At 36.4% G+C, this 26,888-nt stretch overlaps 1 protein-coding gene across 2 annotated transcripts in view; it reads left to right on the top strand.

The window, feature by feature from the left end:
• The window catches only part of ankrd12 (ankyrin repeat domain 12), a 58,619-nt gene that overhangs the window by 668 nt on the left and 31,063 nt on the right, over positions 1 to 26,888 (top strand). The window lies entirely within an intron of this gene.

Below are 26,888 nucleotides of genomic sequence, written 5' to 3'. Positions count from 1 at the left end.
TAAATATATATTTGTATAATAATTTCGTGGCGTTTGTTATATTGAGCGCGGTTGCAGCTGCGACGTGCATGAAATATTGTATTCATGCATGCAGCTCTGGCGTGTGTGTGTATGTATGTATGTATGTATGTGTGTGTGTGTGTGTGTGTGTGGTTTGCACAAAGCTTTATTTGGTGACCGTCCTTCGCGCAGAAACCTTTTGTCTAAAGGACGTACCGAGGCGTCTTCAGCTGTGCAGCGAAAGCCAGAAGCATGTCAAATGCAGGTGCAGTTCGTTGTGTCTTTCATAGAGATTTTTGTGATGACAACACGATACTACATTGTTTACTATGAGCACAATCATACATGTGTATATATAGGGTGGGTATTCTGAAAGCAGCTGTTTATTTGTGAATAATGCATTATTTTTATGAATTATTATATTTTAGGTCTTCAAAATCTAGTGTGTTATTGAAATGTTTCCAGATTGTTTGATCTTTTAAAAATATAGTGAAGAAATGACTTACTGTATAATATACAATATTTTTTTTTTTTTATATTTATTTTATTATTTTTATCCTCCAAATTTTCTACATTTAAGTTATATAGATTATTGTTGTGGGTTATTTAATAATTGAAGCATTTTCGAAGGTTTTGTTTTGACTTTTATTTTTGGGCAGGACAGATTTGATATTCGTTTTAGCTTCTGAGTATGGAATCTAGATCAGATGTTTACGCCCACTCGCTTAGTCTTGTTCTGCACTCACACACTTTCAGAATGACATATTAGGGATTATTATTCAAAGATCCCAGTTTTCCACAGCCGGGCCACCGTCCAAGGAGAGCCTGTGGTTCCTGCTGTTTTTCCATTGACCCTTTTTAAAGTCACGGGGCCACATGCGCGAAAGGCCCCTGTGTGAGAATCTGTGCAATTCAACGGCGTTATGACGAATAATAACAGGCTCGTTTCTGTCTAGGTTGTTTCAGGGCTACTTAGCCTCCAAAATGCTTCTTTTATAGTTATATGGCGTGTTTACGTTAGATAAACGATCCATGGTGGTGCTGATGCGGTGGGAATTTGCAGCGACTGTCAAGGCAACACTCGCACGTATCTCAGCAAAATAACAAACTGCATTTGGCAGATGGAAAGCGACACAGATTGAGCCAAAATAAAGATAGACTGACAATGAAATCGAGCTTAAAAGTTTGCAATAATAAACGTAACCCCAAAGAGGCAGATTCTTTTTTCATAGACACATTTATTTTTCTCATTTGGGCCTAAAAGTGAAAAACGCTGTTGTGTCACGCGCAGCCACACCTTTTATTTTTTCCAAATATCATTTCAGGACGTTCCCAGTTCATAATATCCCAGTGTTCATAATGTGTTTAACATAACATTCATACATACCCAGATTTACTGCAGAGTCAAAACAAAGAATATGCATTTGAAATGTTGCTCTAAATCTATTATGGCATTTATTGTTTTTATTAATAAAGCCAGACCTATAAAGCAGTGTTTCTCCATTTTGAGATTATTTTCAGTGATCGATAACTACATCTGGTTGTCTGATAATTAGATGTGGTATTTCCCACACGTCAGTTTCAAAAGTTGACGGCAGCCTTGTAAACATTTTGTCAACGTTAATTTAGAGATGTTACTGAATTTAGGGTTAATAGTATGGCAATTTTGTGTACGTCTCATTTCTTAGAAATTTCCATAATATATATGTATTTTTATTATTAGTTGTAATATATCAACATTATATCAGCCATCTTCCACTGTTGATATTAGTGTTATTGGCCATTAAATAATCCATATTGTTCAAGCCAACAGTTGTGTTATTTAAAACATTGTTTTTGTATTTTATTAGTATTTTAGTTTGTTTATTTGTAGTATAAAAAAATCAGTAATAGTACTAGGGGTGGGTTATATGACCAAAATCTTATATCACGACATGAGCAATTTTAAGTCACGATAGTGATATAAAAAATTATTGTGATTTTAACGGTAAAATACTGTAAAAATGCTACAGTGAAAAACTGTTAATTGGTTAACAGAAAGTTTCCATACTATATACTGTGAATCACTGTAATAGATCTAACTGTACATTTAATGTAATCTTACAGTAAAATATTGTTGAATTTACAGTTTTTCGAAGGGAAAAATAACGTCGTATAATTTACAGTAAAAAACATACATTGACATTCCCAAAATTCCCTATGTGACACTTTTGTTGATATGACAGTTTCTTTTTAGTTTTCTTAGATTTTTTCTAATCAGTTATGCACATTAGGGTTTTATGTTACATCTGTTGTTAAATTAATGTTTATGTGCACCTTTTATATATTTGCATATAGTACCTTCTCAGCTTGTGGAAAAGCTGCTTGTGATGAACTTTGATTCATCATGTAACCCATCACCTCTGTGTTTGGTGGTCATCAGTGTATTATAAAGGTATAAATCAGATATTAGTTCTTTAATAGATTAGTAAATTAACATTATATCAGTTAGTGAAATATGATATTTTACTGTAAATGTAAGTTAAATCTGTAAAACCTAAAATGTTACTAATCTATTTTTGGCAACCACAGCTGCCGTTTTTTTGTTTTTACCATAAATTTAACGGAATAATTTTTTTTACAGTGATAGTTATTTTTGCTTCAAATAAGGTTTTTATGAAATCAAAATTTGATACGATTGAAATTTCATAATTCTTGTCAGAATTTTCAATATCACAAAAAACTCACCCTAAAATGAAAATTCTGTCATTTATTACTTACCCTCATGCCGTAAGACCTTCCTTAATCTTCGGAACACAAATTAAGATATTTTAGTTGATATCAGATGGCTCCGTGAGGCCTTCATAGGGAGCAATGACACTTCCTCTCTCAAGATCCATAAAGGTACTAAAAACATATTTAAATCGGTTCATGTGAGTACAGTGGTTCCATATTAATATTATAAAGCGACGAGAATATTTTTGGAGTGCCAAAAAAACCCAAAATAACGACTTATTTAGTGATGGCCGATTTCAAAACAATGCTTGATGAAGCATCGGAGCACAAATGAATCAGTGTGTCGAATCATGATTCAGATCGCGTGTTAAACTGCCAACGGCTGAAATCAGGTGACTTTGGCGCTCCGAACAGCAGATTCGACACACTGATTCATTATGCTCCGATGCTTCCTGAAGCAGTGTTTTGAAATCGGCCATCACTAAATAATTCGTTTTTTTTTTTTTGGCGCTCCAAAAATATTCTCGTCACTTTATAATATTAATATTGAACCACTGTACTCACATGAACTGATTTAAATATGTTTTTAGTACCTTTATGGATCTTGAGAGAGGAAATGTCATTGCTCCCTATGGAGGCCTCACAGAGCCATCGGATTTCAACTAAAATATCTTAATTTGTGTTCCGAAGATTAACGAAGGTCTTACAGGTGTGGAACAGCATGAGGGTAAGTAATAAATGACAACATTTTCATTTTTGGGTGAACTAACACTTTAATGACAGACAGCAGCAGGTTTATTAGGCTGCTGTCACTTTAAGACCGAATGCACGGATCCAATATACTCATGCATTTTCTTTCTCAAATGTTTACGTTCACTTAAGACAAAAATGACTGTGTTTACGAGGATACTTGCAAAGACGGGCATTTTGATAAGTATGTTTATTGCATTCAAGCCCAACAAAAAAAAAGAACTAATTTCAGTAATCACACGCTGAGCAGCGGCTCCATATGCTGCATGCATCCCTCAGACAGCGCTCAGAAACCATCTCTCAGACAATGTGCGCAAATAGCGAAATGTTGTCTTTCGCTGCTTACTGCACTTCAATGGTTTAAAATCCCTTTTTTAAAAACACATTCAAATGATAAGCTTTTGTGATGCCGCAGCATAGCAACATCATGTGAGTGTAACCGTGATAGAGACATATTGCAAAATCTCTAAGTCTTCTACCTGTTAATTGTGTCTGCCGGTATATCACCCACCCTAGTACAATTTTGAAACCTGAAATCTCTAGTGTATTTTCAACCAATCATATTTTATATAGAAGGAAGTTGGTATGTTGTGTAGTTTGACATGCTAAAACTATTTAAACAGCATTTAAACAATACTAATTCTTTCTTTCTTTCTTTTTTCATATTACATTATACATTAATTTTAACCTAAAATTTTAATGTAAAAAAAAAGCCAAGGAGACGTTATGCATGAACTACCCAACAGCACGTCTGTCTGCAAGAAATCAGAAGTGCACCAACTGGCGCTGCACATTTGGCTGCTCTGTTTACAGTCGTGTCCTAGTTTTGCTTTCATTTGCACAGATGACACTGGTACGCTGCAGCGTTTCTGTCGAGTTCATCCACTGTGCGCCGGACGGTTTCAGCAGACGTATTTCCATGAAGCTCGTGCGAGCAGGAGCTGGTTGCATGATAGAGAGGGAGAAAAAGGGAAAAGCACGAGAGAGAGAAACAGGCGTGTGACTCACTCTCCTACCCATTAGACGTTGGCCTTTGTGATCTGAACCATTCCCGTGAGAGACCTCTCTCCTCGCTTCACGTTCAAACTGGATGCCATTTTTATTTTGCCGAGCTCCTTTTTTCCCGCACAGACACAGGGCTTTGAAGTACAAGGTTTTAACGCTGACAAAAAAAGAGGCTTTGTGTCTCTACTTGATGTTGATAGAATTTGGCACATTTTATATTGCAGTTATGCTTTTTTTTTCTAGTATTTGGTTCTCTTTTAGTAAATGAAGGTGGCTGATTGATTAAAATGGCAAGATTTGAAATAGGCCCTCATTTAAGAGCTTGTATTTCATATACTGCTTTTCACGTGTGTGTTTGAAGAGCTTTCAGTATCACTGACCTCTGGATCCATTTCGTAAAATAAACAAAAGCACTTTCGTATTCTGCTCAGAACAAATGTAATCCAACAGCCATAGTATGAGTCGTCTAATCAGCAAGTCCAGGCTGATCCATGCAAAATTTTTCATTCGTTTCTTTAATGTTTGTTATTAAATATTTTGGCTAATTTGATCATTTTTAAGGCTGACCACCATTATGGGTTTTGTAGTGTTTGATATTGATTATCCACACCTAGAAGAGCAAGGTGGCTTATAATACTAATATACATTACCATTCAAAAGTTTGGGGTCGGTAAGATTTTTCATACAGTAAAAACAGAAATATTGTGAAAACTATTTTCTATTTGAATACATTTTAAAATGTATTTTATTCCTGTGATGCAAACTGAAGGTTCAGCATCATTACTCCAGTCCTCAGTAGGAATTAAATGGATCGTAGTTGATCCGTAAGGACCAGGCCTATAGTTCGGCATGCATGTGATTCGCAGATTAATTGCAGATTTTTCATTTATACGTTTTGTCTTGCAAATTTACACATTTAAGCGATTTTTAACCATTACAGCAAACAACAAAACACAACTTAAAGATTAATCTATTTTTAATTTATACAGTGAACACTATAGTGTTATTTTACATTTACTTTGTTATAATGTATTTATCTATGCTTGTAATTAGTGTATTTGTTCTTATTTTTTCACTGATTGTTCACTTGCCTTTAATAATATTTTACATTTATTAGCTAGACTAGTAATTTTTGCTGTGGTATCAAAGTACTTAATTATTTATACATTTTTTTTCTTGCTGATCCAAAAAATGATCCGATCCGTTACTCAAAAACCATAATATGATCCGAACCGTGAACCACTAGTCTTCAATATCACATGACGGTCCTTCAGAAATCATCCTAATATGCTGATTTGCTGCTCAAGAAACATTTCTTATTATTATCAATGTTGAAAACCATTGTGCTGCTTCATATTTTGTGGAAACCTTTTTTTTTTTTGATGGTTTCTTTGATGAATAGAAAGAACAGCATTTATTTGAAATGGAAATCTATTGTATCATTATACATGTAAATACTGTCACGTTTGATCAGTTTAATGTATCCTTGGTGAATAAAGGTATTAATTTATTTCAAATAATAATAAAAAAAATCTTACTGACCTCAAACTTTTGAATGCTCTAATATATTATTTCTAAGACATAACACACCAAATGTTTGGATTTAAATGTAGCCTAACATTTATTTAGCATTTACTAGATTCACTAAAAATATTAGAAATATTTGCTCTTTGTAGATTTTGGACACACATTTCTAAATCAGCAACTAAACATGACCAGTGATTGGCCAATTACTTTAATTGGTCTGGTTGAATAGAGCATATTTCTTGCCTAAAATCTTTTTTGTGCATGGAGAGGTGATGGCCAGCATTGTTTAACACCAAAACAATCACACTATCATTCACCATTTTCTCTTTAGGCACTTAGTTCTTGTCACCATGATGCAATCAACACGGTCATTTGTACTTCAGATCAGTGAACATGCTCATTTTCAACTGCATATGTCACGGGTGTCGAACATTTTCCCCTCTCTGATGTTTCTTTCGAAGAGCACACAAATCCTCTGAATTTCCTCTTTATGAGTCCCTTATAGAAACCAATCGCATTTGGGGAAACCCCCTGTAAGAATACGTCAAGTTTCATCCTTCACCCCACAAAGGTCAGGCTTTAAAAGCCTTCAGTGGGACAACTGTGTAACTCGTGGCTTTTTGGGTGTGTAGGACTCAGCTGATGCGGTGACTTCAGTCTTTCCTCCTGCTGCTGTTTCCACTACAATGGAAATTCAGACATTTGAAATATACTCTTTATTTGTATCATCTTAGGTTTACAGAGGAAGCCTCTTCTTATCAAGAACCCTTTTTAGCTGTATAATGTTCTTTGGGGATTAAAAAAGTTCTTGATGCTTTAAATTAATGGTAATAACTTAATGTTAGTTCATTAACAAATTGAATCCATTTAGGGCTGGACGATTAATCGAAAAGTAATCGAAATCGAAACCGAAATTCAGAACCTCTAACCGACGTAATTTTCCCATGTCGGTTATTTAGTTTTTTTAATACTGTCAATACTTCCGACTTAAAAACATAGTACAGCGTATGTAGCCACATGACTCCGTCCCGTCCAGTCAGTGGCAAAAAAGCAAAACACGGAGGTTCAACCGGCCGGTTCAACACATAGTGATGGCGCGCGATCGGTGAGACTTGCGTCTTCACTAAACTTTGTCAGTTGTATGTTTTATGCTTTGGACATTCAAGTGATTAGACGATCGGATGTGTATTATTATATCGAGCTAATGCGCTCGCACAGCTGCTTTGTGGCACAAACAGTAGCTGCGCATTGCGTGAAGATCGCGCGCACTGAGAGGAACACAGCAACTAGTTGTCAGCGCTGTCCAGTGATTTATGACAAAAGTAGCTTAGAAACTGTAGCATATTTTTTTTTACTTTTGAAGGAACTATTTACAACCCACAGCTTCACAATTAAGAGAGACGTATGATTAATTCATGCACGCAATCACTCGTACTGTATATGTAATATGTAATTTGTAGCCACTAGAGGTTGCTTATTCAAAACAAAGGCGTAGTTTGATGACGCCAGTCTCTGCTTACGCTTTTTTCCAGTCCTAACCAGATGCGATGCGCTACGATTCCATCAAAAAGCAATTTAACTGTCTAGCAGTTATGACTGTTTCTAAAACAGAATCGTTGCATGGAGCCGTCGCGGCTTGTTAGCACAAAAACTCTGATTAACGTGGAAAAGATATGCATCTTTTTTTATCGCATGTCATGGCGTCGCGTCTAGTTAGGACACGATGTAAGTCTGGTAATGCAGCACTGTTTTATCATATTAGATATTTGTGTGTGTTGAAAGTTGTTATAGTGCTACTCTGCGTTCGCTCAGCGGATGCTATGAGACACTTGTTGCACAATGCAGTAAGCTAGATCGATATTATGCATGGTACAACTCGCGGTAAATCAAGAAAACTAGATTTAAACAATAAGACTTACTGTGTTGAGCTATGTAGCATGATTAGTTCTCTGTTGGTAAATGTATCCAAACAGTTGCTCACCTGTTTAATAAAACGCATAATATATTAAAGCGTCTTTAGTGTTTCCATGGTTTCTACAAAATAAAACAGGAAATCAAGGATAACGCAGGTATGATATCATTGATAGGCAATGTCCTGGTTAAAATTGCTTATTTCTCTGGATTTAAACATTCCTGGAAACATCTGGGATAATGTAAGTACATAAGTCAACAAAATATATAACACTGTTCTAGTGGTTTTTGGATATTTTAATCTAAAAATCTTACATATTGTGCCTTTAACAATTTGCTTAAAGGAAAAGGCCTATAAAGATGACTTGCATTGTTACTATTCACGCCATTCCATATAAGAAGAATATCTGCATAACACTGGTCACAGAAATCTCCAGCTTTGTTCTGAGGCATTCTGTAAAGTTCATCAGACCTAGCAACAGTAACCAGGGGGCAGAGCTTAGCGAAGGATAAATTGGATATTTTAGTTGTCAAGTGTACCAGCTATGACTGAAGGTTTGTTTTTGTTAAAACGGCCATGTCGTGCTGCTGAGAGCTGTTGGATTGCGAAGCGATTGGTTTCTAGAAACCCTTCAATCAACAGGGTCTGTGTTTGCTGGTCTGTACGCACGTCCTGTCAGGAAATAGTGACTTTCTCCTCATGCTCATGACACGGACTGCACGCATACACGTCTGGCCAACACTATTTGTTTTTGAAACCAAAGTCGCATTTCCCTGCAAGGATGTGACGTAACAGTTCATGTTTTATTTACATTCATATTATAATTTTTCATGTAGAGTGACATGCTCATGGTCCATCCAGAATATATATACGAAGTATATCCATGTTTATGTATGTAAAGAAGTGCACATGTGCTAGAATTATTTATTTATGAATGAATATGAATGAAATTTTGATGGCTATTCAGTTGCGCTTGCTTAGCGGTTTACGCTTTAGAAAATATATATCAAAATAGCAGATTTTTGGTGCGCATTTTCATCCAAATTATGTAACTTTTAGAGTTGCAGTACTTTGTTCAAATTTTCCCTGCCAGATGTTAGAACAGTGTTTAGCAGATGTTTTTGCAAGTTTATGATTCAGAATGCTAAATCAAAGCTGATTCTTATCTACTTTTAAGATGTTAGGTCTGTTTGTAAATGTGAGAGTTAAAATCAATCGTTGTATGATTTGAGTGCTGTCAGTATACAGGCGATTCAGTATTCAGTTATATGCTGGTGTGCTAGAGAATCAAGTTGTAAAACTCGATCGCTTAGGTCTTATGTTGTGTTTCTGCAACGTTTGTAAAGGAGTTTCCAAATAATGGTCAGGCCATCTCGTAATGCCATGTCTCTGACACTTGAGATGAGAAAGCTAGCATCCTCATGCTCTTCACCAGATTGTCTGGAGAATTTGAGACGTTCTTGTCTTCTCCATTGTTCAGACACGCACATTAACTACTCATCCATTCAATCCTTTGCTCTGCTAACACCATGAATCTAATTACAGCAGACAGCAGGACTTTAGTCAACACTTTTACCATAGAAACACAGAATACGAGTTCCATCTATGTATCTCAACTACACTTAATTGTGTTTTAAAAGGGACCTATAATGCCCTTTTCACAAGATGTAATATAAGTCTCTGGTTTCCCTAAAGCTGCGCACTTAACGATTGTAAGGCCGATTATAAATGTAAATTGATACTTGTGACTGATCGCGCTCAAACGCGTACAGTCAGAGCCAGTTGCGTTCAGTCTGCGATTACAGTCGGTGTAAAATGTGTCTGTGAAGTTTCAGCTCAAAATACCCCAGAGATCATTTATTATAGCTTGTCAAATTTGCCCCTATTTGGGTGTGAGTAAAAACACCGTTTTTGTGTGTGTCCCTTTAAATGCAAATGAGCTGCTGCGCCTGACCCCCTTTCCAAAAGAGGGCGGGGCTTTAACATCTCACGCTTCGGTTGCTCACCAACAACAAAGCTGGAGAATCTCACGCAGCCAAAATGAGGATTGTCAGTAACGGTGTTCAGCCTTACATTGTTCAAACCGGAGTCGACACTGATGGAGAGACTCAGGAAGAAGTTACAACTTTTAGAATGAAACTGGACGTTTCTGAATGGTTAGTGGATAAATTGATGTAGTTGCTGTGGAGTTGATTCAACTCATCGTCTAGCATTTGCCGTCATGTTAATCTTTTGTACAAATCCAGTGTTGAATTGACCCTCGTTTGTGAATCAGTCTGGTGTATGACGGCATGGCAACAACACTCTACTACAACAACTCTTCCTCTTCTCTAAAGCAGCCCAACATGGCCTCACTTCCTTTGTTGCATGTTCTCGGGGGCGGGGTTTATGTAAATGTTAGGGTTAGTGATGTCACTGAACTGGGAAGAAGCTCATTGTAGTCTGTAGTCTAGTCACTGTTGCTGTTCACGATCAGAGACTATCTTTTTTCCAGCAGAAGGAAGGATTTTATATAGTGAAAGGTTACTTGCATTGATACATATTTTTGGCTTTAATATTTGTATTGTGTGGTAACCGTTTTATAAAAGCAATAAGGTACTCGAGGCTAGTGCTGTATCGTGCATAAGCCATGGCTGAAGGGGTTGCAGGCACAACACGAGGCACAACGCCCTTCAGCCGTGACTTATTCATGATACAGCACAGCCTCTCGTACCTTATTGCTTACACATTTTGAAAAGAAATAAACACAATCCCCATTTTAAGCTTTTTTGGCTTTGGACGCTTCTCTGTTTACCCTTGTATCAGTTACATAATTTAAGGCAAGTTTCCTGTTTACATTGTAGAATAAATGCATTTTTAATTCAATTCTATTAGATTTAAATTGCCATTATGGGCGCCATGACATAAAAATGAGGCAGTGTGGCATAGACGTACAGTGCCTTTGATAGGTTGTACACTATTATTATCTGAAGTGATGAAGTGATGTCTAATATTCACTACCTTTTGTTTACTGAAATTATTGGAAATGTTATTAAAAATGTTACATTACCTTACATTGAATTCAAAAACTAAGGCCAGTATAATAATTTTTTGGCTTTGAAATACAGTCCAAACTCTCATAGATGCCACAGTGCTGTATTTGACTTGTACAATCAACAATCTGCTTTTTTTGATTAATAGACAACCCTTTGCAGCTGCACATACCTTGGCAGTAGAAGTGTCATTGGCACTAGTCTTTTTTTTTGTTGTTGTTGTTGTTGTTGTTGTTTTTACTTGCCAGACTATAGACTACTATATATTTCAATGATTCCACCAAATCAGCCTTTTATTAAGATATGTGATATGATCTGAACACATAACAACTACACTTTTTAATATCTGTCAATCAAGCATTTTATTTTTTTATGATAGAACTTCAGTAATTACAATTAAAACCAAATGGCATCCATGTATAAATGAAAATGTATGTATATTTGTCTTATTAACAGAACTTGGGGCTGGTGGTGGTGGGCATTGTTAGTCATTCAATAAGATAAGATCCTACTACTACTAATTGTTCTACTAATAACAATAACAAAAAAATGCGCTAAGGTCTGATTAAATGATGGGTTAATGAATGTTAATCACATTTTCTACGTTCCCTCAAACTGATTTTCTGAAATCAAAACGTGGACGGTAATAGGTGAGCGTTAGCCAGTGAGATTGCAGTTCGTATAATTAGTTCTGCCCACTATCGAAGGAACCGGCAGTGGTTTTTGCTTGTTCTTAAAGGCTGAATAATTCCAAACGAACTTTTTGACAGGAAAATACTACAAAGAATACCATTTACATGTAGCACGTCAATTCTACCTGGTATGCAAGACTCTCTCTTGCATGTGAGGGTGAGTCGGGCACCGAAATACTAGAGTTTACAGTGCGTCAAATACACTGTGCATTCATTGATATCAAGGGGCTTTCGCACTGAATACTTCTAGGAACTAGCCACTATAGTTCCCGACAACTAATTTCTCCCCCGGGCCAAGTTCCTGGTTGCATTCGCAAGAAGTGGCCGACAGCGGTGTCTGTAAGTACGGCATTTACAGACGCTAAAAACTGGTGACTGGATGATGCCGTGATTGGAGCTGGAATGTAAATGCATAATTTAGGCGAATGAAAGAGAAAAAAGTGGGGCTAAGAGACGAAATCTCCTATGACAACTTTCAGTAATGCATATCATCGAGGCTGAGAAAAGAACACAACCCTGTAGACAACAGGTAAAATGCCGTTATTGCTGTTTTCCATGTTCGTGAACTAAATATCTTTAGACAGCTTTTTAAAAATGCTTAGTGCTGGTGTTTGACATGTGTTTGACCAATCAACATACACTTATGTCACTAATCGTTCCTATAGTGCTGGTTTAGACCCTACTCTGAAGTAGGAGCTAATTTATTTCCCCCAAAAGGAGTTCCTAGAACTAAAATCGTTCTTAGTTCCCGCGGTGCGAACATGGAAAAATCCGGGTACTTCAGCCAATAGTTCCAGGAACTATGAAAAGGTTCCGCTGGTGCGAAAGCCCCTAATATGAATAGTGCCTTTTGAAGGTGAAGAGTGAAACTCTCAAGCACTCAGTCAGTGTTCAAGTGTAGGCAAATGAAAATATATCTGTGCTAAACTTATTCTTAGCCTCCAACTCAAACACTATAGCGAGTGAAATCAAATAGCTTATTAGTTGATGGCTATTGGCTGAATAATGATAGAAATTAGGGGTGTCCGAAGTCGCACACTTAAAAACCTAATTGAATATTGTATAAGTATACATAGTGGGAGTATTGCGCTCACACAAATTCCAAAAAGAAAAAGTACACTTTAAATACCCGGATGATGCACTAAAATTAACGGGGAAAAAATTAAGTGTGGAATGTTGGACACTTTATGCACTCTGTTTTAATCACGTAGTGGAGGGGGAGGGGCTATTAGACTTCGATGTTGAATGACTAAATAACCTTACAAAGTTCACACACTACACAGATGAGTACATAGTGTATAAGTGCATAGTGCATCATTTGGGATGCAACTATTTAGTAGCCTTGCATGAAAACGTAGTCACATATGCGACTGATTTAATTGCACTGTAGAGGATTGATTTGAGCATAATTATGGTCTATATGGGCAGGTGCAAATGCTATGTGCTTTTAATTTAATCAACGCTAATTAAACCTTTATTGGATTTCTTACTGCTGACATTTAAATCAGTGATGTTGGATTTGGCTTTACAGGTCAACACTTACTCTGGGTTATTTCCAGCATAAAGCCTATGCACCACATCTGTGTCGTTTCGTCAATTACCACTGAAATACTTTCAAATTGCCCCCCAGTTTTGAAGGTGTAGTAGCTGCACTATGAATATTATAGGAAATTTATCTTCAGAAACATAATTCACATTGTTTAATTGAGAATAATTGATATAGTAAGTCCACAAACACGTATTCAGGAAGTAAATGTGCTCAGTTTTGATTTTGTTATTTCAGATGTTTTGTTCCATTTTGAGCATTTTCAACTTATCAGTCAATAATATTAGTGCACTAGTCAGTGTGCCGATCTCTGGCAGTGAATCTGACACCAGTGTTCATGGGATGTAACGTAGCTGACATAATGGAGGGTTGTGTGAAAAGCTTAGATGCAAGACAAACTAGTTTGGTCGCTTTGGTGAACACATGGGTGCCTTTTCAAACATTGCCGTAGCCTGTCAGATTTTGGCAGCATTTTGATTGTAATTTGGGAAATCGTGGTGCATTGCCTGGTCCTGTTTTTTGAGCATGTCTGAACTTTCACAGAGGATGCAAAACCGATCTTGTTCTCTGTGGCCTTAAATCTGTGTGTGCATGTGTAAGAGGGCATGTGTGAGTGTAGGATAATGCTGGATTCATGTGAAGTGAAACCAACCTCGCAAATACAGGAACAAGAAACCTACTTTGACAGCAGCGTGTTGCTTGTGCATAAACGTGTGTTTGTGCCAAAAGAGGGCGGAGATTTTAGTTTGCACAACATGTGCTCGACTGGTATGTGGGACGCCTGTGTTTTTGTCTGGGCTCTTTTCTACAAGCGTGGTTGGTAACACTGACGGTTGATGGTCATGTGCTTGTTTTGCAGGAGCTGCACTTATCTCGCGCCTCACAGTGTGAGCTGTCATACAAGAGCCTGTTTGTCTTACATGGAGTTCACACATAATTACAAACTGTTAGCATGAATTTAATTCTTGATCATTCCAGTGTAAAAACGGCCGTTGTAAGTTTTTGATGTTATCCTAGTTGATGGCATAAATACAGTCATAATTAAAGGGGACCTATAATACCCCTAACATCTCTAAAGCAGTCCAACATGTCCTCACTCCCTTTGTTGTGTGTTCTCAGGGGCATGGTTTATGTAACTTTTGTGGTTTGTGATGTCACAAACAGGGAAGAAACTCATTTTAGTCCCTATCAGCCATTTGTTGTAGTCCTTAAAAAGCGATTTCTGTAAAAGGAAAATATCTCCCTTTGCATTGAACTTTGAACGTCGTAACTTTGCAGATGTTTTTTCATTCAGAAACATTACATACTAACACAAGTTAATAAAGTGAAATCATAATCAAGGACCCCTTTAAACATTATTTGAATACTAATAATATATGCTTTTATTCAAAAGATACAGTTGTTCTTTATTATTATTTTTCAAGTTTTATAGTGAAGTTATCAGAATAACACAATGATTTAATTGTCCATCCATCCATAGGTTTTTTTTTTTTTTTGTAAAGAAATTCATATTTAGTGTTTATATATAACTACAAAGTTAATGTCAAGCAATGAAACATGGCTTATGATAAAATAAAAGGTTTTTAAGATCATCAGAAACATAAATATATGATACAGATGTGCAGTATATAAAAGCCATTATTTGATGCATTTTGACTGTTAAAACTGCACAGATCAACAAGCTATATTGTAGTATTTATAATCAGGCACTCAAAGGAATACCAAAAAATGTTCTTTCAGCCAATAGGGGTCCAAATGTGCTAGAATTTTAACAGGGCTTTGGCACGGTATCAGAGCTGGGTGATATTCATTTGCTCTCTCTGGCAAGGAAATGTATGCGATTGGATATGTGGATGAAAGGGACTGAGGAGGCAGATGTGGATATCTAACGTCCTTACCCATGATCCTGTTCTTAGTGTGGCAGCAATATGGGATTACTGTGTTTTAACTGAGGCTCAGAGGAAAGAGGAATAAAAGATTTGTTGCTTTTGACTGACGGGTTTAAGTCCAGCGCTGCTGAACAGACTTGAAATTGAAAGAGCCGGAATGGTGAATAGAGCGGAAGAAACAGCCGACCTCAGGACACCGCTGGCTCAGTCCCAGAGGCCTGTGCTGTCAGGAATGCTGTCTGTTTTGCTCATATTTAATAATGCGAATGTTTTTGTTTCATCTTTGTTTGATGTGGTGGTTATGTTTGGTTCTTTTAAATTATTATTTTTTTAATTGGTAGTGAAATGGGTAGAACACAGGTTTTACCATTCAAAACACCATTTTCTATTTCCATGTAAAATTTTCCCCAATTCACCAGTTTCCATCAAAATACAACAAGTACTACAGTATTGTTTTTTTTGGCCTGCCAGTGCAGTCATATATTTATATATTATTATTTTCCTCACAATATTGCAACACAACATTTATTTATGTATGCGTGTATTACTATCCCCTATAGCCGGTTAATAAAAAGCAGGTATAAATAACCGCAACGTCTGAAATTAGAGGTTTTTTTATTAGACACTAAGTTAGACAAAAGCAAACTTGTCTTTGCTGCGCTTTTTTTTAATTTTTATAATATTTGCCGAAATTGTCAACAAAATGAATTTAAAACATATTTTACTTTACTTGAAGTGAGATCCCATATTAATTGATGAAAAATCTGCTGTAGTAACAGAAACTCTACTTTTGCAACCTACACTCTAAAAAATGCTGGGTTAAATACAACCCAAGTTGGGTTGAAAATGGACAAACCCAGCGGTTGGGTTAAGTGTTTGCCCAACCTGCTGGGCAGTGTTATTTAACCCAACTATTGTTTAAAAATGACTGTATTGCTAGCTTAAAATGAACCCAAAATGGGCTGGAAATTTAAAAATCAATCAGTCACACAATTACTAGAGGCAACAATAATAATCAAAAGGTGAACATTTATTAATAAGAAATGTAATAAATTTTTGTTTAATTATTATTCATTATACTTATTAATAAATGTTCATTTATTAAGCAAAAAGCAATAAATGTTAATTTCCAACACACTTTGGGTTCCTTTTAAGCAAGCAATACAATAATTTTTAAACAATAGTTGGGTTAAATAAAACTACCCAGCAGGTTTGGCAAACATTTAACCCAACCGCTGGGTTTGTCCACTTTCAACCCAACTTGGGTTGTTTTTAACCCAGCATTTTTATAGTGTAGCATTTTATTGTAAAACTGTTTACTATTTTTGTTTGGATCCTGGGAACTAGACATCTAGGCAGATTTCTGTCTTTTACCAGCTGAACCCTTCATTGGCCTGCTTATTCTTTAATGTTTAGATGCTGTTTATGCATTGTTTGACCCTTTAACCTTTCAGACCCTGTCTAGACGTCTTCTGACAGCAGATGTCAGGGGTTTTGAATTCAGTAATGATACTCGCTCTCATTGTATTTGTTGTTTGTTTTCAATCTTACATTGAAAGTGGTTTAAAATATGGTTTCTAATTAAAACATATTACAATTAAGTTTTTGTTGAATTCTCGTTCTTGTTGTTGTATTCTCAGAGGTCTGAGTGTATGCTGCAATCCGGGTCATTCCCATGAGTCTGGTTAATCCAGGATATCATCTCAGGACAAGTCTATTAAAGCATGTGTGACTCACCCAAACTTCACCTCTGCGTAGAGCTGAGTCATTGGGTCGGACTGCACTGGTTTTTAAGCCTGTGCGAGACTGCGTTATAGTCTCATTTTTTTAGTTTTTCTCATTATATTCAATAAAATATTTATTGCAAATATTAAAATGCAGTAAAAATAGAGTTAAGGCACGTTTTCCACTATTTTAACTTTTTATTTATCTTGACCAATATAAAATACATAGAACTATAAACAAGAATATTTACCAACATCTTTCTTTTACTATAACATTTAATATAGGAAAAATTGTGAATGTTTCTTAGTGAATGTAATTTATGGATTGATTCATTAAGACTTCAATGGCGAAATTAAAAGCATATCAAAATCATTACGATACTCACAATTTTACCAGACTGCATGATTAATCTAAATAAAACCAAAATCACGATATGGCCCCAGTGCAATTATCAAATCGCAAAGCTTGTGATTTAATTCAATAAATATATGTGCTGCATGCTTCAGAGTGAAACGCAGTGCTGTTTTTTTTTTTTTTAGATACGAATAGGGGTGTAACGGACCATATGACCCAGGTCCCACATGTGCACACATTCGGCACACATGCGATTCGCTGATTCGTTTTAAAGTTTAACCATCATGCAGAACATGTGCGCCTGAACGGACACCTATGCACAAAATTATCTTAAAATACCCGTCTTGGCAAGTATTCTCAAAAACATTTTTTATGATCGTTTCTTAAGTGAAGTGAATGTAAACAGAAAGAAATCAGATGTGAATAAGTATCTGACATGCATTAGGTCTTAAAGTGACAGCAGCCTATAAATACCTGCTGCTGTATGTCTTTAATGTTAATCAAACAATAAAAACACAGCTTTACCAAATATTAATCTATATTTAATTTATATATTACATTTCTATACCTAAATACTATTCTTAGACCTTACTTTATTTGTAACTTTATTTTATTGTATTTATCTACTTGCAAATTGTGTATTTGTTCTTATTTTATTACTGACTGTTCACTTGTCTTCAAAAATGTTTGAACTTTATTAGTTAGCTTTTGCTTTGATATCGAAGAAGTACTCTGCGTTCTTTAAGTAATAAATGGAAAGCAAAGTTAAATTTGTCGCTAAGATTAAATTTGTGGTTATTTTCTATGGACGTATTGGATATTATTCGGCGCTGTGATGAACAGAGCGATAATAATGCGATTAAGGTGTTTACATGCCTGTTTATTGTGATTTTAAAATCGGTGTGCGCCACAGTGTGATTATGGTTATTATTACTACGATTATGAGCTTAATTGCATAAGTTTGATCGAAGTATTGTGTTTACATGAGGTAAAGTTTAATTGCAAAATTGCCAAGATCACCTTATAATCACATTATGAGGGTGCATGTAAACATAGTCATTGTCAACAAAAGAAAAGCATTAAGGTTTCCCTGTGGTTTTCTACCAAAATTAAAACTTAATGCTTTAGTGTTTGAAAATGAATTAAGACAGTTGCAAAATTACAATACTGATATTACTGTAAAATGTAGGCCTACTGTAAAATAAAATTATTAATATTATGAAATATTTTTCTCAAATATTACTTTTATTTTACAGTGAAATATTACAATACAATTGCTTATTTTTATTTAGTAGCAATAATAATCATAATCATAATAATTTCATATAACCACACAATTTTTGAACTGCCAACCTGGAGCAAACCTTTTTTTTTAATCACAGTTTTTATCAGAATAATTGGTTAATCTTTATTTTGAGGTGACGTAGTTACATTGTACTCAAATAAGGTTCTGACAACAAATTTCAGATACCAGTGAAATGTCACAATTCACAATTCCATGAACTTGATAAATACTACTAACTAATATAAATTTCAAATATTATTAAAGACAAGTCAGTAATAAAATAACAAATATTCAAATTATGAGCAATAAGAATATGAGCAAAAAGAACAAACATACAAAATGAAATAAACCGTGCTTTTCTGGTTTTTCAGGTAGGTCTATTTTTCAGTTAAAGTAATCAAATGTAAATTAACACTGCATATTCTGTCAACTGTCCCAAGCGTTGTTCATGCTGGCCTTGGGCCATCCTGCAGTCCTTATTGTCGAGCCCTGGGATCTATCTCTAACTTTTTAAATCCTTGTGCAGTCAGTAAGGAAATCCGAATCGGAGACAGAATTGTTAAATTCCGATTCCCTTCTCTAATGACACTCCCCGTCTCTGTTTCTGTCTGCCTGAGCTTCTCTGTACAGTTTGACGTGTAATCAGCCTGAGCACTAGTAGGAAGCTGATTATAACCACACAACCACAGCAAGACCAACACTCATCTACTGGCCTCTGCCCTAATCCTTCTCTCTCTCTCTTTCTGTCTGTATCTTGATCTTTTTCTCCCCACGGTGCCCCCGTCATTCCAGTTTCCACCTCCCTTCGGCTTGCCGACCCCCCTGTCGCTGTGTAATCTGCAGTAAAAGCTGCATTGTTCTGTGTGGCGTGGGTATCTATGGTCATTAACCTACATACTGAGCAGCAGGCTGCAGGCTTCTTAAAGCTTTCTCAGATGCCCTCCGATCAGGAAGTTCAGTGCTCGGTTTTCTGTCAGTTAACCCTTTGCTTCCCCTGTGCACAGTGTCTTGGCAAAGATTTGCTGTTAGTTATGAACTCGAGGGTAAACTTTAGTAGCACAATGTTGTGTTTCCCCCCAATGATGTTTCCATTTATATAATTTTTGGTGCATTCAAGTTCAGTTAATAAGTTTGAATGTTGTAGAAAAGTGAACTGCAAAAACGAAGATCGAACTTCAAAACCTTATGAGCTTCCTGTGTAGGTAACATTTTAAGGTGTCATAAGTACGCTTTTGATCAGATGACTTGTTTTGGCCAGTTATAATGCAGCAACCTCATGTGTCCTTTGCAAATAAAGAAATCTCATACAGGGCTCCAGACTGGCTAAAATGGTTGAATTTGTGGCCAAAAATATTAATTTGTGAGTGATATTTTTGCTGAGATGGCATTCGCCAATCCTCTCTCATGGCCTCAGTGGATAGTAAAATGTTCGATGTGTTACTTACTTGCCGATTCTTTGTAATTGTGAAATTTACTGCCAATTTCTGAGCCAATTTTTTCAATGTACTGTTTTATGACTACTTTGAATTTGGACGTACTACTCGTATCACATACTATTTTTGGCCGACTATATAGTTATATCTACTTATGTAGAGCATTTTAAATTTGGTCACTTAAAATTAGGGCTGGGTGATAAAACGATAACGATAATTATCACAATATGATTTTACTCTAAAATTTTGACAAATGTTTGATATAATGTTTACACAGCAAAGCACTACTAGGGCTGCACGATTATGACAAAAATCATAATTGCAATTGTGATTATTAATTACGATTATCACAATTACATTGAACGATGTTTTGACTTTTTATGTAAAAACAAAAAACAAGCTGAAAACACTCTTCCTGAATTTTTTTTTTATTGCTTTTCTATACAGCATTAAGCCTCAAATGTCAAGTATAAATTGATTTGGTTTCTTGATTAAAGGTGCCCTAGAACCAGTTTTTACAAGATGTTATATAAGTCTAAGGTGTCCCCTGAATGTGTCTGAAGTTTCAGCTCAAAATACCCCATAATTTTTTTAACTGCCTATTTTGGGGCACCATTAACTATGCCCCGATTCCGGCTGCGGCCCCTTTAAATTGCGCGCTCCCCGCCCCCGCGCTCTCGACTATAATACAGTGCATTTATAAAGTTCACACAGCTAATATAACCCTCAAATGGTTCTTTACAAGTTGTTCGTCATGTATACTGCATGCATGCGTCGGATCATGTGAGTATAGTATTTATTTGGATGTTTACATTTACATTACATTCTGAATGAGTTTGATAGTGCTCCGTGTCTAAAGCTAACATTACACACTGTTGGAGAGATTTATATAGAATGAAGATGTGTTTATGCATTATACAGACTGCAAGTGTACGGCTGTCTTGTCTCTGTGAATACAGTAAGAAACGATGGTAACGTTAACCACATTTAACAGTACATTAGCAACATGCTAACGAAACATTTATAAAGACATAAAAATATCACAAATATCACTAAAAATATCATGTAATCATGGATCATGTCAGTTATCGCTCCATCTGCAATTTTTCGCTATTGTTCTTGCTTGTTTACCTAGTCAGATGATTCAGCTGTGCAGAGATCCAGACGTTAATACTGGCTGCCCTTGTGTAATGCCTTGAACATGAGCTGGCATCTGCAAATATTGGGGGCGTACATATTAATGATCCCGACTGTTACATAACAGTCGGTGTTATGTTGAGATTTGCCTGTTCTTCTGAGGTCTTTTAAACAAATGAGATTTATATAAGGAGGAAATAATGATGTTTGAGACTCACTGTATGTCATTACCATGTACTGAACTCTTGTTATTCATCTATGCCAAGGTAAATTCAATTTTTGAGTCTAGGGCACCTTTAAATAAAATAAGTAAACATATGCATGTAGTAATAATAATAATAGGGACTTTCACACCATGTTGTTCTAGGAACTTAGTTTTAGGGACTAGCCACCAGGGTGGTTCCCAGAGAAATAATTTTCCCCAAGGGCCATTTTCCTGGTTTTATTCGCACCATCAGTAGGACATCTGAGGTGGCGTAAACTGCACTTGTTGTTGTGACTTTTATTTTGACATTGAGAACAGCTCAGCCAGAGCCTGAGAACACAGTGCTCGCATTCTCTGTCTTCATTAGTTTACGATCTGTTTAACAGTCCTGTCTAATATGTTATTAGATAGAAGTGTAATACAAAGAAAGTAGAGAATTGTTGGAGGATTTCAATATAAAAGAAGAGAAGCCTAAAGTTTGTTGCATAGCCCTGTTTGTTTGAACTGCGAGAGGTGTCTAAGCTTACATTACTCCTACATCTTATGTCATACATCGTTTGGCGCAAGTCAACTTGTCATATTGACGTCTGCTAGAAGCTAGTTATTAGAATTTATAACGTTTTAAATATGGATATTTTTCTTACAAAAACCCATCTCTTCACTTCAGAAGGACTTTAATAACCCCCTGGAGCCATATGGATTATTTTTATTATGGATTGATGCTTCAAAATGTGAATATAAAGCTTGGAAGAGCAAGGTTATTTATAAATATATCTCCGGTTGTGATTTTCTGAAAGAAGATGGTCAATTTTCATTTTTGGGTGAACTTTCCCTTTAAGTTTACTCATGCATATGCATATGCATATTGATGTAGAAAAAATATTTTATTTCATTGTAAATGTTTTGATTATTCTGCTTCATATTTGTGAAATGTTCACCTGTTTGTCAAGCCTTTATCATTTTCTGACAATAAAGAGTAGTTTAAAACCACAATTAAGGCTCTGGTTTCTACAACTTTCACTCAGGAGCAAAAATCTGCCTTTAAACAACTTGAAAGAAAAAAAAGATTTGACATTTTAGCATAATTATTGATATCGACTGATATGAACATCAGCCTAGCCCTACTTGAAATGATGTTGCAGTAAATGACTACACTGCTCACTAGGTTTTGGAACTGTTCATGCATGTTCATGCTTCTTCTATATATTTATTCCATTTGTCTGCTGATTCCAATATTCTTGTGGTCTATAACTTTGAAGTGTTGTAGAATAAACATAAAGTAAAAATAAGGAACTATCATTTATGCCACAGAGAATATTTTGACTGCAGCATATTGAATACTGATGTTGGCCGTGACTCACCGCTCATACTGACATCAAGTGCTGTTCTGTTGTGTCACTCTTGAGGTTGTGCCGTGGCTGTTGTTGTGTTGATCAGAGATTACGAACCTCACATGTGTGGAGCTCTTGTTGTTTTTATTTAATGTTGTATGATTTCAGTAGAAGGTTGGGAGAAGGGGAGCAGATTTACTGGGCCAATGACAGCGGGACATTTAGACAATGTTTTTATAGCGGTCAGACCTGAGACGTGAGCTGTGAGCAGCCTATATTGGTTTTATGAAAGCTTGCAAGGGGTGTGTGAGTGTGTTTGCTACTCTCGGTTTCCCTAAAGATGCTCAGAAATCTCTGAAGCACATTTTTCATTTTGTGAATAATCTGTGTAATATTCTGTGTGTGATAATGCATGTACACTCTGTAAAATAACTCGAGATGGAGAGGATGGCAGTCTCTGTATGTGTTTGTCTGAGGCGTGTTCATGTTTGAGTGTGCGTTAATGCATGTGTTGGTAAATGTCAGAATGAAAATGCTTTCCTGTAATTGGAAGCATGGCTTTGTCATGTGACCTTCAGCAGTAGCTGGTCTTCACATTCAAAACAGAATTAGAGATCTAATGCTGTCTTCACATACTATTGGAAATTTCCTACTTCCCACTTATGAAGTTGTGATTATGAGCTTGTTGCATTCAAGTGCTTTGTTGTCAGAAATAACAGGAATCATGGAGGTTACCAGGTTTATCCTTTCCTATTTATTGGGAAATCGTATTAAAACCAAAAATGATATTTAGTGTACCATTCATTAACGACCATTTAAACATTCACAGCACTATCAAGATAGTCAGTGAATTGACGATGCTGGAATTTTGGTAAGATACAGACTATTTTTTATATGTTTAAAGCATACAATACATTTCAAATGATTATTCATCTGTGTAAATATGCACTACTTTAATGGCAAGACAAGATGATGTAGCTGGTGTGGAAAAAAAAATAATAAAAAATAGCAGTCAGAGCAGCAATCATTCTCTACTTCGCCATGTTTTAAAGTTTATGGCCCGCTCAACTCAGGAACTTGGGTATCATATGATCCCAGTGGTTCCCAGTGGACTTGATAGGCCGTTCATGTCCGATTTTGAACTAGGAAACTCATATTTACGATAATCCCAAAAGCATGTGAAGGCAGCAGGAAAAATGCTCCAAAACCACTGCAGACAATTAGTAATACATTTGTTTCAGGATAAACTAAAGAAATCATTCATATTTTACTTGATTATTTAAAAAATGTTTTTTTTCCCCCTCAATCTATTTAAAAACGTATAAAACATACAAACAACCGACTCTGGTTTGAACAATGTAATGCTAAACACCATTAGTGAGTATTGTCATTTTGGCTGCGTGAGATTCTCCAGCTTTGTTGTTGTTGAGCATCTGAAGCGTGAGCTGTTAAAGCTCCACCCTCTTCTGGAAAGGGGGCGGGAGCAGCAGCTCATTTGCGTTTAAAGGGACACACACAAAAACTGAGTGTTTTTGCTCAAACCCAAATGGGGGCAAATTGGACAACCTATAATAAATTATTTGTGGGGTATTTTGAGCTGAAACTTCAAACAGTTGAAGGTCAAAATCACAGTTTCAGTGCAGCTTAAAGGCAGGTACACACCAATCCAACACTGACGAACTAGTGGCGACGAAAGCAGACTGCGGGGTTGGCTCACGTCGGCAGTGTCTGGGTCCAAAGTTGGCCTGACACACCGACCAACGCTCGACAGCCGACAGCCAAGTAGCATGTCCGTTCTGCGCCTGCGTAAAATGAAATGACTTTCTGTACCAGCAGTAGGGATGTGTCACGATTTTCGAATATTCGATTAGTCGATTTAATTATAGAATATCGAATAGGTTGTGCGATTGTCGTCTTAAAAAAATCCTCATGTTTCCAATGGTGACACGCTCATGTAACCAGAGGGAGGCGCGCGCGCTGCCAATAACGCACCTAAAAAGCTGTTAACAGCAGAACATAGACAAGCGTGGCATATAACAGAGACGTTAAAATCAGTGTTCACACGACACACGTGCCGTCATTCAGGCTGTTCACAATGATATAACGAGTTTGGGCAGACTAAAATCAATATGGCTTGAGGTAAGCTTGCTGCGATAGTCGGTGTTGCCGGTGTTCAGGAACAACATCGGTATCATAACTTGTCACCGCTCCCGAATTGGTGCTAATTTGAAAGTGAAAGTAAAATCCCCTCAGTCATTCATGGTGCGTGTCCACAAAAAGGTGCCGGACTGGACAAAAGCGAGGCGAACGCCGCGAGCGAGCGACACTGATAGTCCACACTGGCGGAGAGCGAGCGTTTTCAGTTTATTCCTCCGGAAGCTCAACGTAGGAATTAATTGAAAGCGCTCGCTCTGCTTCGCACTGTTATGAATGGCCATGCAGATTTTACTTTCACTTATATTAACGAACATATTAATGTTAATATATTAACGTGAATGGTCTCTCTCCCACTGTTTGTGTGTTGATGCGTGGGTGCGGGGGAGGGGTGCGATTTTCGAATAATAATTGAATAATTCCCAGCGATTTTTGAATATTATTTTTGCTTGAAATGCCCATCCCTAACCAGCAGATGGCAGTAGCTGAACGGCCAATCAGAATGACGGACCGATGAGCTCTGACGCCAATTCAACATGTCAAATCGTCCGGAAAAAAGCCGACAAGGACCAACTTCAGCTGATGGTGCAGAACACACTGAGAAAACTTAGTCGGCCGATGAAAAAAAGTGGCCGACTGTCGACCGTTGGCTTGGTTGGCTTGTTCCTGCATTGAGGCTCAATGGTTTTCAAACTTACAGTCAAAATTACAGTTTTAGTGCAACATACAGCGTAAGCTGTGTTTCCCATACATTGACTAGACTGTGGCGGCCCGCCACATTCTAATTTGTCCCGCCACAGTCTCAAAATGAAACTGAAATTATGTTTGTCGCGATATTTAAATTACAGTCTGATAATTGCGCTCTTTATATGTCAAAAGTGGGAGTCATAAAGCAAAATAAGTAGAATAGCACCAATTAAGTTTTCGTGCACTATATTCAAAGTCATCTGAAGCCATTCCATAGCTTCATGTGAGGGACAGAAGGATATGTAAGTTACATAAATAAGATCACGGTCAGAAACTCGTCTTCCCTCTGCTACAGCTGTCAATCATTCAGCACTCAAACAGCGCGTCGCGTTCGGTAACGACAGTCAGCATGGTAAAACTCTCCAATATGATATATTCCCATTATAATACTTGTAGATAGGGCTGGGCGATGTATCGAATGCTTTTGTCACGCGCATTTCTTCAGTAAAGCCGGTTCCCTGATTACCGCTAAATCGCCATCACCTGCTTTCAAATGAAGCGGCATTTAATAGACAGAGCCGTATTTCACTGATAAGACACGCAATATCGCGCTCAATATCGACGGCGATACATATCGATATTGAACGCGATATTGCGTGTAATTTTTACTGTTTAATCTTAAATTAATATAAATATGTATAATTCTTTACATATAAATCTAATATAAATTGTTTTTTCATTTCATAAGAATACAAATAGTAATTTTAAACTTTTTATTAACATTTGGATTTATAAAATTACTGTGAGTTTTTTTTTATTTTTTTCAAGAATTAAGCTTGAATACTTTTTGCTGCTGAATTATATACTCACCTAGTTTACTTATTTATTGGTCAGCTTATGATTATATATTTTTATTCATTTGTTATTTTTCATTTGCATTCTGGATTGGTTAACAAATCAAAGATACAGGCTCCCACTAATAAATGAATTCAACAAAGGTAACCTCTTTTGCTAAATATTTTTAATGGTTTAAATGTAGCCTACTATATGTTGTGTACATGACTAATGTGCCCTACCATCACCAATAAATAAATGACTTTTAGAGCACAAAATTGTTTACAAGAAAACAAATTCCTTCATTGATCTAGTCACTTAATTTTGCTCTCAGAATGCCCAAGATTTATGCATTTAAATTTAAAATGTACAAAATTTTCCTCCGGGGGGGCAAGCCCCCAGACCCCCCCTAGAGGAACCTATGTCTGCCCACCACTGTCTCACAAAATCCTGTGGGAAACACTGGCGTAAGATTTAGAAGTATTAGATTTAGAAAAATCAACTTAACCCAGATTAGTAAATGCTAAACAAAGTATTGTATTGTCTATGCTTTGACTAACTTCAATGTACCTTGTTGAAAAGTTTTACCGCATTAGAAAACATCAATTAGCTAGGCCTAAACCTTTAAAATCTGGATCTGAATTTGTCCATTTTACTAGTGAAACAGAATATTCA

This window comes from Chanodichthys erythropterus, chromosome 16, assembly GCF_024489055.1.
Source record: "Chanodichthys erythropterus isolate Z2021 chromosome 16, ASM2448905v1, whole genome shotgun sequence".
Lineage (NCBI taxonomy): Eukaryota > Metazoa > Chordata > Actinopteri > Cypriniformes > Xenocyprididae > Chanodichthys > Chanodichthys erythropterus.
The sequence above is the reverse complement of the archived record's forward strand: the minus strand, read 5'-3'. Positions and strand labels throughout refer to the sequence as shown.